The 19254-nt window shown below is 45.1% G+C and overlaps 1 protein-coding gene across 1 annotated transcript in view; it reads left to right on the top strand.

The window, feature by feature from the left end:
* Positions 1-19254, top strand: part of SHISA8 (shisa family member 8) — a 30858-nt gene that overhangs the window by 1912 nt on the left and 9692 nt on the right. The gene's annotated exons all lie outside the window — the stretch shown is intronic.

Raw genomic sequence — 19254 nt, 5'->3', positions numbered from 1 at the left:
CAACTGCCTCCTGTAGCTCTGTCACTTCCTTTGAGGCTGACACTGAGGTCTACAAAGTCAATCAACATCTTTTCCTCTTCTCATCTTTTCACTCTGCCCCACACATACAACCTTCTTTGTCTTTAGGTCTAAGTCCTCAGAAGACAAAGAGAGGGAATGATATGGCTCTGGGTGGGAATGAGAAGTTCAAGTAGGTGAAGCTTAGCAAAGAATGTTTCTTGAGAGTGGGAACTGTTAATTTTACTTAAGAGGCTGAAACCTAAGAGGCTAATTTAAAAAGAAAATGTAAGTTGTTATAAAATGTGGAGAGTGGGAGGGAGGGAGAGAGATATACTGTGAAGAGAATAATAAGGGTGTTAAGATTAGGCGGGCAGGCAGGTACACTTCATGCTTGGTTGAAGAAAGGCTGAAAGTAAAGTTGGTGATATCTTCATGTGTTGAGAGAGAAAGAAAGAGAGGGGGTGCATAATGGACCTCAGTACCTCAGAATATATTATTTCTTTTCCCCAGCGACCCTGTTTTTAAAGCAAGGCTGTGGAACTTTGTGGAACTTTATATGCAGTTTTGCGTTTGTGTTTGTGTTTGTGCGTGCGTTTGAGGAGGGGGCGATGAACACTGGTGCCTAGCAAGCAGACAAATGCTTGCAGCTGCCCCTTGCACCCCTTGCCAGCACATTGCAGAGGGATTAAAAGGCAAGTGGCGCACAACACTGTAAAAAAGCTAGGATATTCAAAAGCGACACCTCTCCAACTTTGCTACTGCTCAAGGAAAAGCAGCCCGGAATGCTGCTGCGGTATGTGCGATGAAAACAAGTTCAAAGCCATGCTGGGCGGGGGGTGGGGGGTGTCGGTGGAGATTGGAAGCGGGTATTGGCGGTTCAGCGTCTCCTGCTGGGACCAGCCCTTTGCCTCCTCTCACTTTGCAGCTGCCATCTCTGAAGCAAAGCAAGTGAACTCGGCAATTAATTGTAGGTTGTCTGGTGGCGTTTCCTATCTGCATCTCTTGCGCGCGCACACAAGCATTCTCCCATAGTGTGCATTCCATTGTTTTGCTCTCCTTCGCTTCTTTCTCTCGTTGCGCTTCCCTTCCTCCGGTTTCATTCTCTCCCTCTGTTACAAGCCCAGTTGTGAACTGTCCTCTTTTCCATTCCCCTCAACTTCTGTGCCTCCCCACTCCTTTGATTCTCCTGTCAGCCCTTTCTGCCAGCAGGGGCCTCTCTCTCTCTCTCTCTCTCTCTCCCCCACCCACCCGTCCCCCAGAAGCAATAGGGGAAGAAGGATTAAGTCTCTTGTCAGAGGCGAAGTTGTTCTTCCTAAGGCTATGTAGCACTTGTAGGTCACGAGTCATGGCTCCTACAACACACATAGCAACATGCGCGGTCGTTTTGTCAGTTGTTGTGGGAAGGGAATGTGGGGGCTCAGGGATGATGACATACAGCGTGGAGGGGAGGAAGGGGGCAGGGAAGCAGTGCCACGCTGGGTGCCAGCTCTTTGTAATGCTAGCGCTTGATCTGCTTCTGTGCCAGGACTGCAATCTTTTTACCTGATGTGTAGCAACAGCAAAGAAGATGGGCAGCCAAGGGGGCTATTTGCCCAGTCAGCGACTCTCTGTTTGTGCTTGACATCGAGGGAGGTGTCGAGGCAACGGTGTGTCCCCTTCTCATGGGCATAATAAGCATCCCGGGGAAATGGCCCTGGAGCATCTCTCTCAGCCCAAATCCACTGATCAGCTGCTCCTCTGACTCCCACTGGGCAGCAAGGAAGGCAAAGTCCAAGCCAGAGCACCGCACCAGAATCAAGGATCTGATGAAGGTCTCCACCTCTGTGTATGGGAGGCTGCCAGGGATGATGGCCCATCCAGTGTAGTGCCACAGAAATGGTCTCAGTTCAGGGGCACCCAACAGCCTGCATGAGGCACGATCACAAAAGTAGCCAAATGGGCTTTTCTAATTGCCATACTAGGGACATGGGTGGCGCTGTGGGTTAAACCACAGAGCCTAGGACTAGCTGATCAGAAGGTCGGTGGTTCGAATCCCCGTGATGGGGTGAGCTCCTGTTGCTCCCTGCTCCTGCCAACCTAGCAGTTCGAAAGCACACCCAAAAGTGCAAATAGATAAATAGGTACCGCTCTGGCGGGAAGGTAAATGGCGTTTCTGTGCACTGCTCTGGTTCGCCAGAAGCGGCTTAGTCATGCTGGCCACGTGACCCGGAAGCTGTACGCCGGCTGCCTCAGCCAATAAAGCGAGATGAGTGCCACAACCCCAGAGTCAGTCACGACTGGACCTAATGGTCAGGGGTCCCTTTACCTTTAATTGCCATGCTGTGAACTATTTCCAGGCAGCTATGTGACTCTGGTGGCAAGATCCCCCACCTGCTGTAGCCCATGGAAAGGATCAAGTTCTAGAATGACGGAGTCAAGGATCCAGGAAGCTGAACTTTGGGTTTCATGCCAGATTTGCAGAGCAGGGTAGGGATACCAAATTCTATCACACAAATGTCATTTCCCCAGGCTTCTCTTTGTCTCTGGCAGTGCAAAATATTGAAGTGTTTCTAATGACACCAGAAGTATGTAAACAACCTAACAGGCTGACAGAATCAGACCCAAGTCTATCTGTTCTGTTTCCAGCCGTGGACCGCCAGAGATTTCTGGAAAGCTTACAAGCAACTCCCCAAGGCAATGGCCTGCCCCCTTCTGTCCCTAGATTTTGGTATTGCCTCTAACCAGGGAGGTTCCACCATACAATGTCTAACAGCCATAGAGAGCTGGTTCCCTCCCCATTAATGTAGGGTGTCCGCATCCTCCTTATCTTTTCCATCACATATCATGTTTGAAACCATGGATGCCTTAACTTGCTATAACTTCAGCAAGACTGAAATTTGGTAATGCCGTCCCAAAGTTCAAGTGTTTCATATGATGGTTATATGACACATTTTATAGATCTAAAAAGAAGAAATGGGGGAGAAATTAAATTCTTCCCTGTTCTAACAATTTGACCCTTTAGCTAAATATGGTTGTATGTGTGCATGAACACATCCAAATACTTTATGCCCACTTTAAACCATCCCATCAATGCTCTTCTCTATGACAGTGCAGTGACGTGGTTCCAAGTGGCATCATATACATGGCCGATTGGGCACAGCTGTGTTGTGATGCCTGTCAACTGCAATGCCAGCATAATGGCTTGCTTCAATAGGGTCTGGGGTTTTGCTACCAGTGGTTGGTTCTGTGATGGCCAAAGTGCCTTTATGGTTGTAAGTGTGTTGTCTCCCCGATTCACCTCCCTCTGACCACTGCCATGCTCCTCTCCTATTGCTACGCTGCGCAACAGCTTTGAAACTCACCAACATACCACATCTGGTAATGACGCACATTACTGGCACAATAGCACAGACCCATCTGCTACATGAATAAGCAGCTTTGGGAAATGTGGTTAATAAAGCAGTACTAAGTAAATAAAATAAAATAAAATTCCATTAAGAAAATAAAATAAAAACAGCATCTGCAATGCAGGGTACAGCTGCAGCATCCATGTGAATTTGGCTGTTTGGCCTCTGCTTAAACATCTTCTGCCCACCACCTCCCAAGGCATTCTGTTCCACTGTCCTCCCTGCAAGGAAGTGTCTTCTAACGTTTAGCCAAAATCTGCTTCCCTGCAAATTTACACCTATTTTTCCTAGCCTTCCTCTTGCGAGCAACAAATGATTGTTTGGGAGCAAGGGAGAATAGAACTAAAATAGGGCTTATCCAGACTTCCCTTTGCCCCACCACTTTCCCTCAGAGGGAAACCTGATCTTTAGCAATTGAGTTTTCTCCAGATTGGTGTTTGCTAAAGAGAGGGTTTTCCCTTCGAAAGGAGTAGAGCAAGGGGAAAGCTGCTTGTCCCTGTGCCTAGAAATCATGGGTCAAGGGGGAAGCCGCTGAGAATGGGGCAAGCAGAAGGGTGGACGAGCCTGTAGTGTTAAACTAGAAGGGCCACAATGCAAACTTCTAGCATATACAGTAGGCCACCAAAAGCAACTGGTTTTTCATTTTCTTAGGACAAAACAAACACCGTGAATTACAATTTACTAGTCCAGCTCCGTTTGGCTATATAAGTTTTTGCGGTGGTGGGCCAATATAGATATTGCAAACAGGCCTTGATTTTAATAGTTCAAATTAGCACGTGTAACTTAATGTTAATTTATAGCCAAAGTCAAGTTAGTTCTGCTTTGGATGAACAGCCAAACTTGGGAATTAAAAAGAAAAAAGAAATCTTTCTATGCTTGGCAAAATTATTGCATCTTGATGCAATTGTTCCGCTGTGCCCTTGATAGCAAATAAAAAGCATTGATTTTGGATATGGTTCCTCTATTTTGAATGCAGGTAAATATGACTGAAAATTGGGATCTTTGCTGAGCAGCCACTGCTGTGCAAATTTCTGTTTGTTCGGCTGACAAGAGGAACTTTAGATTAAAGGGGCCGGCCAACCTATGCCCAAGAAGCAATTGCTTTGCTCAAATGTCTCTTGTGCTTTTCCTCTGTTAACTGCACCTCCTTCTCTGCCCCATGGCTAGAACCAGGCTGATCTTCTTCTGACCATAATGTTCTTCCTGGGTGCTTTGGAATGCAACTCATCGTGTCCCTCACTTTTATTAACATGATACTTACTGTCTTTTTATTTTAAGATTATTGTAAGCCAGTGTATTTGCAGGGTGGGTTATAAATCTAAGTCATACGTAAATGCATGCATAAGTTCATCAATCACTAATGAGGCAGGTGACCCTGCAACTCACTCTGGAGTAAGGGAAACAGAACAAGGGATGTTTAAATAGGCACTTGTCCTCTAGCCCAAAGGAAACTATGGATGCTACCATCAAGCTGCTTCTGGAATCTACAGAGGTCATTGCAGGAACTGTGAACTGGAACAAAATGTGTTGCCAAAACTAGGGAAGTCATAATCAGAAGAGGAAGAGACAGATTTTGGTATCTATAGAGACAGATGCTAGGGATGAAGTCTGCCTAGAGGCCAGGTGTGCTGGCAGAGGTGCCAGGAGAAAAGAGCACAGAAATAGCACCATCACAGTCAACACAGGTGTCACTGTTTCATCTTGCTTAAGTTAATGCTCTTGTTTTACTATTTCATCAAGTCAAATGTGTGCACGGCAATATTTCCTGGAGCAAGGTGTTAATAATACATGCTAGAGAGAGAACGTTTGGAAATCACTCCTATGCAAGCTTCCTAAATATCCAGCCCCAGTTTTGCATCTTTCCTGACCTTTGATAATCACTCTATCCTCCATAGTACAGCGATTGTACAGGCAGCACTTTATCACTTGACTAACTTTGCTAGATGGGTAACTGGGAGCAACACTGGTCCTAAAGGATCTACACAAGGCTCCCATTACATTTCTGAGCACAATTCAAAGTGTTGGTGCTGACATTTAGAGCCCTAAATGGCATTGTCCATGTATACCTGAAGGAGCATCTCCACCCCCCCATCATTCAGCCTGGACACTGAGGTCCTGGTCCATGGGTCTTCTGGCAGTTCCCTCACTGCAAGAAGTGAAGCTGCAGGGAACCAGGCAGAGGGCCTTCTCAGTAGTGGCACCCGCCCTGTGGAATGCCCTCCCATCCAATGACAAGGAGATTAGTAGCTATACAACTTTTACACCTGAAGGCAGCCTTGGAGGGGCCATAGAGAGGCAACAGAAAGCTTCCTCAGGACAGGCACTGTCTCATCCTCCTCCCCAAGCTTGGCAACAGCTGCACTGGTGGAGAAAATAAGGATATTCCCCATGCCCTCCAAGTGCACCAATTTTCCAAGGACAGTCATGAAATTACAAAAGCCACCCCAGCTTCTGATTTGATCTCAGACAGCAAGCAGCTCTCCAGGGCCTATAGCAGGCATCTTTTCATCATTTACCATCTGATCCTTTCCTCTGGCGATGCCAAAGACTGAACCTGAGACCTCCTTCATACAAGGCAGGAGGAAGGAGTCTTTTTCACCTTGAGGGACACATTCCCTTCTGGGAAACCTTCTGGGAGCCACAGGCCAAAGTGGGTGGAGCAATTTTACCTTTGTACAGTGGATTAGTTTCTACAGTCACTCACTCACACACAATTCTCTCTGTCCTCCCTGCAGACAAACAAGAGGCATTATCAGAGTTCATGAGCACATTCCAGCCAGGCTGAAACTCTCAAGGCTGGTACAAAGCCAGGTGGTGAGGGTGTGGCCTGGTGAGAGGAAGTGTATCTTGAGGAGAGTTTTGAGGGGCAGATGGAGAAGTCCAGAGGGCCCCAACTTGGCCCTTGAGCCTGAGGTTCCCTGCCCCAGAAAAACTGCTCTGCCCCTGAGTCCCTCCCCAGCAGCTCTCAAAGAAACTAATAAGGCTGTTGGAATGGACAGGAAATGTAAAAGCTCTGGAAATTTGGTAACTTATTGCCTCTGTGAGTGTCTGATCAGTGAGGTGCCTGCTCTAGTCTGCAGATTGTCTGCTAGGGAAACAAGTTTGGCAATAAATCCATGTTATATTTGTGGGTGAGTAGGAACTTGAGGGTGAATTGAATGAAATAAAAAAGCTACAAGAAATTGTTTATTAGGGCAAAGAGACTGATCTAGGAAACTGCCGCAAATTACAGCATGGACAACTTAAATTTATGTTTGGGGCTTGGCCTCCACATGCTTGGACACAGTTTATGAAACTGAGTGGTGGATATATTCCCTGGGAATAAAGCCCACTAAACTCAATAGGATTTACTTATGAGTAGACATGGCTAGGATGTACTGTGAGTCACACAGCCAATATATGGCATTGTAGCACCCTGCTTGTGGTTAACGCTTAGCTGGAATGAAATATTCAACACAGCAATAGAGAAATTAAAATAATAATTTATTTGTCAGACAAATAAATGATAGGCACAGTGGTATATGGTTAGCTATATTTCCTTCTATCCATAAATGGCAGACAAGTAGCCATATATCTTACATTTGCCTCGACAAGGCACCTTAATTACCAGATCACCTTTTGCACCTGTTGCCCCTGCATTCCAAAACAAATGGGTAAAACAAATGGCTCGTGGTATTAAATTCTATCTAAACAGAGATATTGGGTTCACATTCTCATACACCATCAATGTAATAAGAATCTAACATAAGAATCTAACATTTCTTACTTTCTAAATACTTTGCATAATTACATTAAGCCAACAAATCTCATACATAACATAGATAGCTTTTTAGAAGAAAAGGCCTTTGCAACGTAAAAAAGGAACTCAGTAAAAATAGCTTCAAAAGAAGCCTCTTCAGTTTACACCCCCCTTTCCCAGCCAGTTGCTTTTCCTATTAGCTCTTCCCCAAAATTTATTGCCCTTTAGCTCTCTCAGTATCTAGAGTCTGATGGGAAGCACATGGTATTATTTTCTGTTAAACAATAAATCTTACTATTTACCAACTCTTAATTAGTGTTTTTGCAGCTTGATTGTATTCTGTAATATGTAGGATCAGTGTAACATTTGCTCCCAGCCTGTAATTCCTTTTTACGACTTTGAGAAACTTGTCTCCTGCTACTGCTATAAATCAGGGGGGCCCTTGTCCAGGAGAGCAGAAAGATAAACAACTGAAAAAGTACTTAGCCAGCTGGTTTCTGCCTGGCATGAAACATTTGCAAATATATCTTTAAGCTCATTTTAAAATACAGGCCTTGATCAGATGCCTCAGCATGAAGAAAAGAAGTGGGGCTTGTGCATATGAATCGGCTCTTATTTAGTGCCTAAACCTATATAGTATAAGTGAGCAAACAATTACATGAAACAATATTCATACTAATTTTAAACATGGTGTTTTGGTTTATTTAATTTTGTGAGCTGCTTTGGGCCCATATTTGATGGAGAAAAGTGGAATAAGCTGTTAAAATAATTGAAATGCATTAAAATAAAATAATAAGATGTTGAATTCCACCCAGAGCAAACTGAAAAGAGGTCAGCCATGCTCATTCCAGCCTGTTCCCTGGGCCATCAGCAATAATAATTCTACATAATTATTGGAAATAACTTAGGGTGAAATCCAAAGGCGTTTACCCTGCCCACCACCCATCAGCAGAATGGGCACAAATGGTGGAACTGATTACTATTCCCCTAATCCCTTGTTCCCCCAGAATCTGCTCTGGCAGGTTGGAGATTCCTCCAGATCAGATGGGGGAGGTGGGAGAGGGCTGCAGGGGGAGAAATGGAGGCCCTCTCTGCTTGCACAGCATGGGATGTCACCCTATAACACAAATATGTATATATGTATTGGGCCATTTCAATAACTAATGTATGTAGAAAATATAGACCAAGAATAAAGACTTGTAAAAATTATTCTTTGTTTGATAAGAGTACAATCAGGGGCTATTAGAAATAATTAAATGCGAAGGAAGGGAGTTTTTGGTGGTATCAGACAAGGGCACAAAAAGCAAGAAGAGGAAGTGAAGAAAATGTGAACAAAGGGATTTCTATTTATTTTCTTTAAAAGAGGCAGGCAAAGTACTGGCTCTGGGAAAGCATTTTAAAATAACCCGTTGATTACAGTAATTGCAAAAAGGACCATATGCTGTGGAAACAGGTTGTGTGAATTGGCCCCAGTGGACATGTAACACTTCTCTGGTGCTGTTCGTGCAATTTCTGGTGTTAAGACTAGAAGCGGCACTTCATTAGGAAGTTTATCAATTAACTGAGATCTCAATTTACACTTAAGGCTCAGTGTAGAAATGTTGGCTCACAAAATGTACACCCTGCCCAATAAGTCTATATTTTGATGTTATGTCAACGACAAAAAAGTGCCATTTTGGAATGCCAGTGAGCATGGGCAGAGGTTTACCAGCACCGAATAACTGAAACACACTCTTCTAAATTTAGAACTCCTGAACCAGGTGTAGTGGCGGAGCTTCATGCTCTGGCACTGGGGGCGGTAGAGAGCAGGTGGGGGCAGGGCTGGTGTGCATCCTGGGGGGCAGCCGCAATGGCACCCCGCCATTGCGCTGCCATAGGTGGTGCACTCCCCCCGCACGCCTCTTCCTCCACCAGTGACCAGATGTGGACAACCTCTAGCCCTCCAGATGTTGCTGAACTACAACTCCCATCATCCCTTGCCATTGGCCAGGCTTGTGGGGCTAACAGGAGCAACACCTGGAGGGCCAAAGGTTCCCCACAGGTCTCATTTTAGAAATTAACCACTGAATATTAACAAATGGGTTGCTTTGTTAAGATTCCTCCTTCAGATATGGAGGAGACATTGTGCCCTCACCTGGAAATGTGCTGGATTCTGGTGCTGAGAGGCAGAAGTGGGGGGTGGCTCATAACTATGTTCTCATAAGGACAGAGAAGCTGTAATGCAGCCAGGATTAAGCCAGATGGTCTCATACTGCATGCCAAGAGCCCCAGCAGCAGAAGGTGGCACGGATAATAACCTGTTCCCAAAAAGATGGCAGGGGCTATGAAGTGGATTGTAATATATTTGAACAGTGGGTGACAGCACATTTGTGGTTTGGGCTGGGTGAGGAATAGCAGCTTTTGAGTACTGATTATGAAGACCATGAAGAATAGAGATGGCAAACCAGATCCATCTCCTTATTTTGGTCCATGGCCTCACCCGATGCAACCCACTGCTCCCTCCAGGTTCTCCGATGTCCTGGGCCTCTCAGGCTTCTCACAGGCAGACAAGGAAGAACTATGAGGTAAAACAAGCATAGGCCAAACTGGAGCTGAATCTACAGAGTTTGTGGAAGGAGTAGGGGAAGTGTTGGAAAACATATTCTGGCCAGAGTTGCCTGCCTATTGTAGTTGTGAATTATGGGCAGTGGCGATTCTGGGGTGGGTGTGTGTGTGTGTGTGTGTGTGTGTGTGTGTGTGTGTGCAGGAGATGACAGCTTCCCCATGCAAGCATTTTAGAATAACCCCTGACAGTTATATTGGTTTGAATTTGTTATGCGGACAAAATACTATCACTGCAGAGATTCTGATAGTGGATTTCGGGCAGATATATCAGTGCAAATGTCTTGGACTGAAGGAAGGATGAAAGGGTAGAAGTCTATTTGTGTTTTTGTCGGTTTTTTGTGTGTGCACTGAAAAAAATCATGATTCTGAATGTATTTACTTGGAGTTGGAAGCAAGTGCATCTGATTTCAGTGGAACGTACTTGCATTGAGATAGCTTAGTTGGCAGAGCACGAGACTCTTAATCTCAAGGTTGCGGGTTCAAGCCCCATGTTGGGCAAAAAGATCCCTGCACTGCAGGGGGTTGGATTCTACAATTCGATGAAACACGTTGAATGTTAATATTCTATGTGACTGACTAGCATTTTGATCCTTAGCACATTTCTGTGGAGGCACTACCCATAGCAGGTAAATGAATGTACTCTTATCACCCACAGTGGGAATGAAGATAACAGTGTTGCGCTTGAGAAAGGAACCTGCCAGGGAGCACGAAGTGCCCTTCCCCCAGCTCACTAATGAGAGCTAATTTTCATCTTGTCTCCTTTTATCTGTCCTAATGTCTTGCTTGCATGTAAGTTGAACATACAGTTGCCCCAGGGAACAGGCCTGATTGGCTGGTGGAGTGATGTCTATTAGAGAAGAGCTGGCTCTCCTAAGAAGAGGTTCTCAGACTGTTGGGAGGGCCACAGGTTGGGAAACAAAGTACCACATAAGGGGACACCATAAATATAGTATTTAAAGCCCCATAGAGCTGAGGTAGGAGAAAGAAACCCATCAGGCTTGGTGCTGTAAAGATGCAGAAAATAATTGTCTTTCCTCACAGAAAAGAATTCAGCCTTTAAAAGGTATAATTGGGTAAATACATAGGGAAGCAGGTCAGTTTGGTGATCTGATCAGGAGTGAAGGAAATGGTTGTGCTAAAGCAGGACTAGGGACCTGTGGGACTTGAGATGTTGTGGGGCACACAGCTCCCATTTTAGCCCCTGTTTGTGAGCCAATGGTCTGGGGAGCTGTAGTCCAGCAACATCTGCAGGGTCTTTTGTTCACGCCTGCCCTAAAGAATCCACACGAAGTCTACAAGCAGATCACACTTGCATTAGTCAAAACTGCATATGAATGTGTGTTTATTAGGAGACATTTGCCCTGAAATGTTGATGAATTTTGATGAGGTAACAAACCCGCAAATCACTGCAAAGTGCAGAGAACTGAATTTAAGATTGGGGAAATGAGAAACGGGGAGAACCAAAACTGACAGCTCCTTCCATCCCCGGCTGCCGCCGAACTTACTCCTTCTGATTGTGGGGCTGGCTCAAGCCAGAGGGGAGGAAATGGTTGCCCTTCTACAAACAGAATCAAAAGTGCACTAAACACCAGGAACAAAACCAGAACTGCACACACCCCTCCAAAGGCCAGCAAGGTTATTCTGGCAACTTGAGGCAGAAAGTCTCACAAGTGCATTTCCTGGTAGTAAAGATAGAATAATTAAATAACTGACAATTTGTTGCCTTTTCGTGTCAGCCAAAACGTTCTGCCAGAAGTGGCTGCCTCACTTTGGCTAATGACAGGGCTGGCCCTGCTAATCACTCATGGCATCGTTCAGCTGTACAGACAGGGGGCACTTCCACACAGCAGTTTATGGAGGACTCAGGGCTGCTCACAGATGCATGTTTTGTGTGGCATCCGCGTGAGATCATCCTTGCCATATCCCGCCCCCCGCCCCATTTCATCCAAATTTCTTATTTGTGCACGAAATTCAGCAAGTTTAGAAAAATCCACAGAAAAAGCAAGTCTGTGTTCAATAGGGAAATAATGTGTGATGTCATTTTGATGAGGACTTTGTTGTGTGAATGCTATGAAAAACTTGCAGATAAGAGCAACACCAGCAATAAACTGCAATATGGAAGCATCTGGTGTCAGAGAATAATAGAATTGTAGAGTTGGAAGGCACCCAATGGGTAATCTAGTCCAATTCCCTGCAATGCAGAAATACGGTAACTGTCAATCCTGAATTTTTCTGCATGTTTTCTTTACACCTCTTTCCATCTCACCCTTACTTTATGGTCACTTGCAGACAGCCTGTTTATTGAGCATTCATCCTGATTTGCTTGTGGGAAGGTTATATGACTTCAGTTATCACATACTGTCTGGTACACTTCCCCATTGCTTTCCTGACCACAAAAATCTGTGGGGGGTTTTAAACCCTAAAACAGGTTTCGTTGTGCAAGAGTGCCAAATCCAACGTTCATTGTGCAACCTTGGTTGGATCTAGACATGTCAAAGAAGCAATTCAGTTAAACCCATTGTAAACTCATACAGGGAAATCCAGTAGGGAAAGACGGGACTCCACAGCGCCATCTGGTGTCACAGTGTTATATCACATATAAAACACTTTTTCTTTACCAATCTAGCTGAGTCCCTGAATTTGCTGCTTGGTGATTGAATACCACCTCTAAAGTAACCACAGCCTGGAAGCAGCAGCCCTCTCTCTCCATCATTCTGTCGTGGGAACCCCAAACATTGCTTCTCTTTCTCACTGGCTCACATCCCAAAAGTAGCTTGTTCGTTGTGACCAGACGAACGTGTTGCGAGTAGTCTTGGCAGTTAAAACTGGGACGGAGTGTAAATGTTGGTGGGGCAAACAAGAATTTTGTGACACTTGTTTTAGTAGACACTGATTAGCTAAGTATTATTAGCTCAGGGCTAGAAAAGCAGTGATGTATAAGGATTTTGAAATGTAAAATTATTCAGCCTTGTGGTAGGGCTGGTGCCATAACAAATTAAGATGGTTCTGAAAAGATGTTGACTGGCACCTCGGAATTTGGTGCTGTGGTTTTTTTCCGCCCTCTCCAGTCCTCCGCACCACACTCCTACCCGGGCCCTGCATTCAACATACTATCAAAGTCAACAGTCCAAATGCCATTGTGTGAGAAACCCCAATATGGGTTGTGTACTAGGTTGTTGCAGCCCTGATTGTGCCCTTCATGGTACCCTTCCCCAGTGGCGTAGCGTGGGTTGTCAGCACCCGGGGCAAGGCAAGTAATTTGCACCCCCTAACCCGTGGATTTGCACCCCCTAACCCATGGATTTGCGCCCCCTAACCCTAACCCCCAGATGTTGCGCCCGGTGCGGCCGGCCACCCCTGCACCCCCCACGCTACGCCACTGCCCTTCCCTACCAACAGCCCCTCCAATCCCTGCTCAGGAGAATGCCATCCCCTGCTGTTACTTATTGACTGGTCTTTTCCCTTGCAAAGCCACACTGTGGACCCTATTTATCCTCGCCCAGTTTCTGTCATTCTTTCCAGCGATACATCTGAGCTGCTTGGACACATGTTGGGCTCTAAATCTACATGGTCTGGACTAGCTGGGATTGCAGCTCCTCACTCTGCCCAGAAATCCAGCATGGAGGCCAAAGTCCCCTCCAGAGCTGATCTAACCCATTGAGCAAAATGAAGCAGATATGCTCTTCAGAATGCCAGTGTGTGTGTGATAATTATTGATTATGCAACTGGTACATAGAATTGCTCTTTTTTCCTTCCAGTTCTCCTTTTGCATCCCGACTCCTAGGGCTCGTCCACATTTTGCTTGTCCTGTGTCTAGAAAGTGGGGGTCCAAGAGGTTTTCTGCTTGCTTCGCTGCTTTTCCCGGGACACTGAATTTACCACTGAATTAGAGCAAATGTCAGTCTGCGGAAACGCAGTTGATGCTTGCTCCAATTCAGCAAGTTTTCCTGGGGGGAAGCAATGGGACAAGCAGATGTGTTGGAGTGCTTTTTTGTGTGTGTAAACAGCAAGACACCTTAACTGCATTGGGAGAAAGGCAGTATATGGAGGGGAAAATAAATACTTTGAATACTCCTCCACTTTTTGTCAGCAGCCCTTGTGTGTGGTGTAGTAAAACAATATATCTAAAGGAGGGCAGTGCCCGGTATCAGATTCTCTTTATTTACCACATGCTGTAGGGGAGGAAAGGGTATGAATGGGAAGCTTTTAAAATATGCCCTCTCAGTCTCTCACCTGCATATTTCTATGTCACCTTCATTCCATGTAACAAATATAGATCAGCTCTCAGCTGAGGTGTAGAAGGTGAGTGAACCCCTCACTGAAACCAAGCTTTCTTTTCAACAGATGGCACAGCAAAGGCAGGTGCCCTGTCTGCATGCCCTCCACTTGCCCTCTAAAACCCACTTCCTGTCTCCTTCCTCTTCCTCCCTCCTTGCATGTGAAAGGAGAAGCCCCCTCTACTCCCGACAGGTCAGAACAGGGAGGCAAGAACCTTGTGGCACAAATCACTGAGACTAGAGCAGAGGGCTTTCTTTCAGCCAGAACTCGCTAGAACTCAGCTCCAGCACCTCCTAGTATGGCAAGGGAAGGAGGGAAGCAAGAGAAGCAGAGTTTATATTACAGACACAAATACACACACACTGTGAAGAGTTTGCTTTAGTTGGCCCTTTTGCTTGCATGTACAGTGGTACCTCGGGTTAAGAACTTAATTCGTTCTGGAGGTCCATTCTTAACGTGAAACCGTTCTTAACCTGAGGTACCACTTTAGCTAATGGGGCCTCCCACGGCCACCGCGCCGCCGGAGCACAATTTCTGTTCTAATCCTGAAGCAAAGTTCTTAACCCAAGGTACTATTTCTGGGTCAGTGGAATCTGTAACCTGAAGCGTCTGTAACCCAAGGTAAAAAGGTAAAGGTAAAGGGACCCCTTACCATTAGGTCCAGTCATGACCGACTCTGGGGTTGCGGCGCTCATCTCGCTTTATTGGCCGAAGGAGCCGGCGTACAGCTTCTGGGTCATGTGGCCAGCATGACTAAGTCGCTTCTGGCAAACCAGAGCAGCGCACAGAAACGCCGTTTACCTTCCCGCCGGAGTGGTACCTATTTATCTACTTGCACTTTGACGTGCTTTCGAACTGCTAGGTTGGCAGGAGCAGGGACCGAGCAATGGGAGCTCACCCCGTCGAGGGGATTCGAACCGCCAACCTTCTGATCGGCACTGTACAATTGAAAAATAGGCATATGGACACACACGCACAGAGAGAGGAGTTTCTCTTTCTTTCTTTCTCTCTCTCTCTCTCTCTCTCTCTCTCTCTCTCTTTCATTGACTTTAAAATTTACTGAGCATTGGCAACACTGGTGCGAAAACGCCGGCTTGCCCTGAAACTTAGCAGCAGGGTTACAGGCTATGAGGGGTGGGCTCCCTTTGGCTCTTCAGGTTCCCTTAAGTATAATCCTTCTTGACTAACATCATGGGTCCCTTCTTTCGCCTTTGCTCCTGGGCTTCAGGCCCGTGACTACTGCCAGGCTGCATTTTCTCTGCGGGCCCCTGTACAAGCATTGAGCTGTACGTGTCCTGGCTTGTTTTCCCAGGCTTGTAAGCCAGCACTGGAATGCTCACACCAGCTTCCCCTTGAAGAGATGCTTGAAAGCGTTTGGCCCTTCGCCAAACTCACTGGCTCGTTTATGGTTTTTTCCAGAGCTCCTAACGAGGAGCTTAATCTGTCCACGATGACGAGCCTTTGCTGATGTTGGCTGGAGTGCCTGCTTGCAGGTAATAAGCTGGCATCAACTGAGTTTTAGGAAAGCTTCTGTTTCATTTAGGAGGTCAGTTGGTATCAATATTTCTATCATGTCTAGGGTTGGCATACATCTGGAATTTCCCAGACATACTTGGAATACTGCAAAATGTCCAGGAAAATCCGTAGGCATGGCAACCCATGTCGGCATTTTTTGTGATCTTGCCAAAAAGAGCTCAACAACTTTTGTGTCTGGATTTTCACTTTTTGAAATGTGGCAACCCTAATCACGTCCTCCTAATGCACGTGTGCCACTAAAGGTGGCTTACAACAATTTAAAATTACAATGCAATAAGTGGACTGAAATGCAAAGAATGCAATGAAGGAAATAACAAATAAAAAACATAGCATTAAATATCCTTTGAAAAGCAATCAGAAGAGTGAACAGAAGTTTATTTTTGTAAAACTACCTTAACAAGCAAAAATCTTTATCAACAGGCAAAAAACAACTATTTTGGAGGGGGAGAGGGTTGCTCAAGCTGCTTTTAACAGGAAAATATTCCATAGTAAAACAACAGTGTCAATATGCAAATCTGTACAGTAGTTCTTGGTTGTAACTGTAGGGTCTGAAAGCTCTTGTTGTACCAGTAGGACTCCTAGACATTATACACACACACACACACTCCTAGACACACACACACACAAACACACACACATATATAGATATAGATATAGATATAGATATAGATATAGATATAGATATAGATATAGATATAGATATAGATATAGATATAGATATAGATATAGATATCACACCTTCCTTTGTGGGCGCCCTTTGTGGGACCGTGCACAGCACCTTGGGCCATGTGGGATTCACCAGCTGGTTGGGCTGGCCCGCCTCCCTGTGCTAGTCATTGGGGGTTCCCCCCAAACCCCAGTTAACCTATCAGCACCGTTGGGAGGAGGGGCTATTTACATAATTAGGATGAAGAACTGTTTTCTCATATATATATATCTATATCTATGCAGGTTTTGGTGTCCTCGGGTGTCTTCCCGTGTAAAAGTTGGGGTGTCTAGGCGACGTTTCGACGAGGTCTCACTCGTCATCTTCAGGCACCAGCCGAAAGCACCAGCCTGAAGATGACGAGTGAGACCTCGTCGAAACGTCGCCTAGACACCCCAACTTTTACACGGGAAGACACCCGAGGACACCAAAACCTGCATTCCTGTACCCGTGAAAATCTACGAAAGCATCTATATCTATCTATCTATCTATCTATCTATATATATATATATATATATATATCCCCTGCTTAATGCCAGAATAGGCTTCGAAACTATTTACAAGTATAAAAACCAATTACACAAGCATTAAAATATAAACATCTATAATTAAAATGCACAGTAACACAATCTCATTAAAACATGAAAATATAAACACTTCTGGAAGTGGAGAGCCTTCCGGGAAGAGGGCATGCTTACCCTTCCCTTTCTCCAGCTCAGGATGTGCTAATTTGGTCTGTGCAAAGAAAGTCACTGGGAGAGAACTCAGACACAAGCCAGGCTGCAGGTCAGAGGGCAAAAATCAAGCCCTAGAAGCACCTTGGGGTAGGGAATCAGTATCTGCCGAGGTTTTCATGCTGTGAATTTCCACCTATATTCAACCTGTATATATGTGTAAATCGGGGTGGGAAATAGCTCCTTCCCATTGGCCCCCATGTGCCCTGCATCCTCCCTCCATCACATCACTCCTCCTGCAATTAGTCTGGGGGAAAGCCTAATTGCAGTGTGATGGTGCTTTGTGGCTAGGGTGTCACAGCTTGGAAGTCTCAACTCTCCCTGTCCCATGCACTGCAAACACCATCCCGCAAATGTGGGATAACCAGCATGCTTAAGTCTTATTAATGCATGAAGAAGTTAATACCATAGACTAAGCTGTCCTGCCAGGCTTAGCTATGTCACTTCCCTTACCTTAGGAGGAAATAGGTAATCAAGTCTATTGTCCACCCCCACTCCCCAGTCTACCTTTGAATTCAATGTGTGAATAAGGTTTGAGCTGGTTGCTCCAGCTCAACTGCATGGCTGTCACCAGCCACTCTTGTGCTCCTGTACCAATAATTTAGGAACTTTACCACTTTGTAACTAAACTAAGTTTTACTAGCTGTGCAAATTTTCTGCTGATGTATGAAAAAGCACATAAACCAAACCTTTGAAGAGTTTGTAAGTAAACCGTTTTTTAACTTACCAAACGTGTGGTTTTTTCCCTGTGCAGGGGTGGAAGAGCGAAATTTTGAAACTCACTTGGAAGGGCATATTTTAAAGGTCTAACAGCCTATATTTTCACACTTTGCTGCATATTTTGTGACTTTAAATCTCTGCTAGGGTTCTCTCACCAAAGAGTTTTTGCCCCAAACTTGGATCCTGGCATACAGGATTTCATATATATAGCCAGCTGCTATCTCCAGAAACTCCATCCCCCCTCTGGCATTTATGTTTGAAATCCCCTCCTGCTGGCAATGAGGTTTCTGTTGTGTATGACATTTGGGGTTAGAATCATGGAATTGTAGAGTTGGAAGGGTTCGTGAGGGTCATCTAGTCCAAATCCCTGCAATTCAGCAATATTTTTGCCTGATGTGGGGCTCCAACCCACAACCTTGAGATTAAGAGTCTTCTGCTCTACTGACTGAGCTATTGCACAGGGGATGCAAGATTCCAACCCCAAACTGCATGGATCAATGCACCACAATCCTTTGTCATACTGATCCTCCATTATATCAATGAAAAGAATAGCTTTGATTATTCCCATAATAAATAAGACAACTGTTGTTGTTGTTGCTGCTGCTGCTGCTATTCTACTACAAAGGTACCTTAGTGGTCAGTGTCAGATCTTGTTCCTAAATCAGATGCAGGAAATTAAGGGCTATACGTCTTTACAAAATATATAGGTTTCTGAGGAACGGGCCACTGTAAGCATCCTTTTATTCCAGTATGAAAAACCCATAGTCCTCCTGAGGTTCTCTTCTCAGCATGTGCTTTAGCCCATCAAGGCACATAAGTGAAGTGTGTTTTAAGCAAAGGCTCAGTGGAACTTGGTAGCAAGAGCTCAAGGCTTTTTTAGGAAAGCATATCACACATTGAGACCTAGCATGAGAATAAGAACTATTCTTCAGCCAAAACCAAAGAATACCACAGAAAGGTTATCCATTAAGCATCATTTTGTTTAAAACGGCAGGTAAACGAGTCCTTGATTGCTCTAGCTTCACATTTCACAGTAATCTGTGTCAAGAAAAATGAATGCAGTTGCGAACTTCACTTAAGAATCTCCTGCCAGGAATCTTCTGCCACCCAGTTTGCGTCTGTGTCAATTTGCATGAAGAAAGAACCATTTGGTATAACGGACTCTGGAGCCGCACTATCGTAAGTGCACATGGCTCGGCCCAGGAGCCCCTGGGAATTGCAGGAAAGGCTCCTAGTGTTTCAAATGCAAATGTGACACAAATTATAGATGTTCCTTACGTGAAGTAATTTGGCACTTCATGCTGAAGCTATAAAAGCAATTGTGAAAAGGTATGAGAATGCAAGAACTGCTGGGTTTGGGCTATTCTCTAGGGCTTTTGTCTTATTATTATTTTAAAAGTTATCATGCAAGTTGCCATAATTTTTCTGGGGAGGTTTTTGTGGGGTTTTTTGCAGCTGATTATATTTTCCTGTTAAGAAAGCAGATGTGCTTTTGCATGTTTAACAGACTGTGTTCGGGAACCTCAGGCCTGGGGTCCAAACTTCTGTAGA

Source organism: Podarcis gaigeae (assembly GCF_964106915.1).
Source record: "Podarcis gaigeae genome assembly, chromosome: 10".
Lineage (NCBI taxonomy): Eukaryota > Metazoa > Chordata > Lepidosauria > Squamata > Lacertidae > Podarcis > Podarcis gaigeae.
This window is presented reverse-complemented; position numbering and strand designations above follow the sequence as displayed.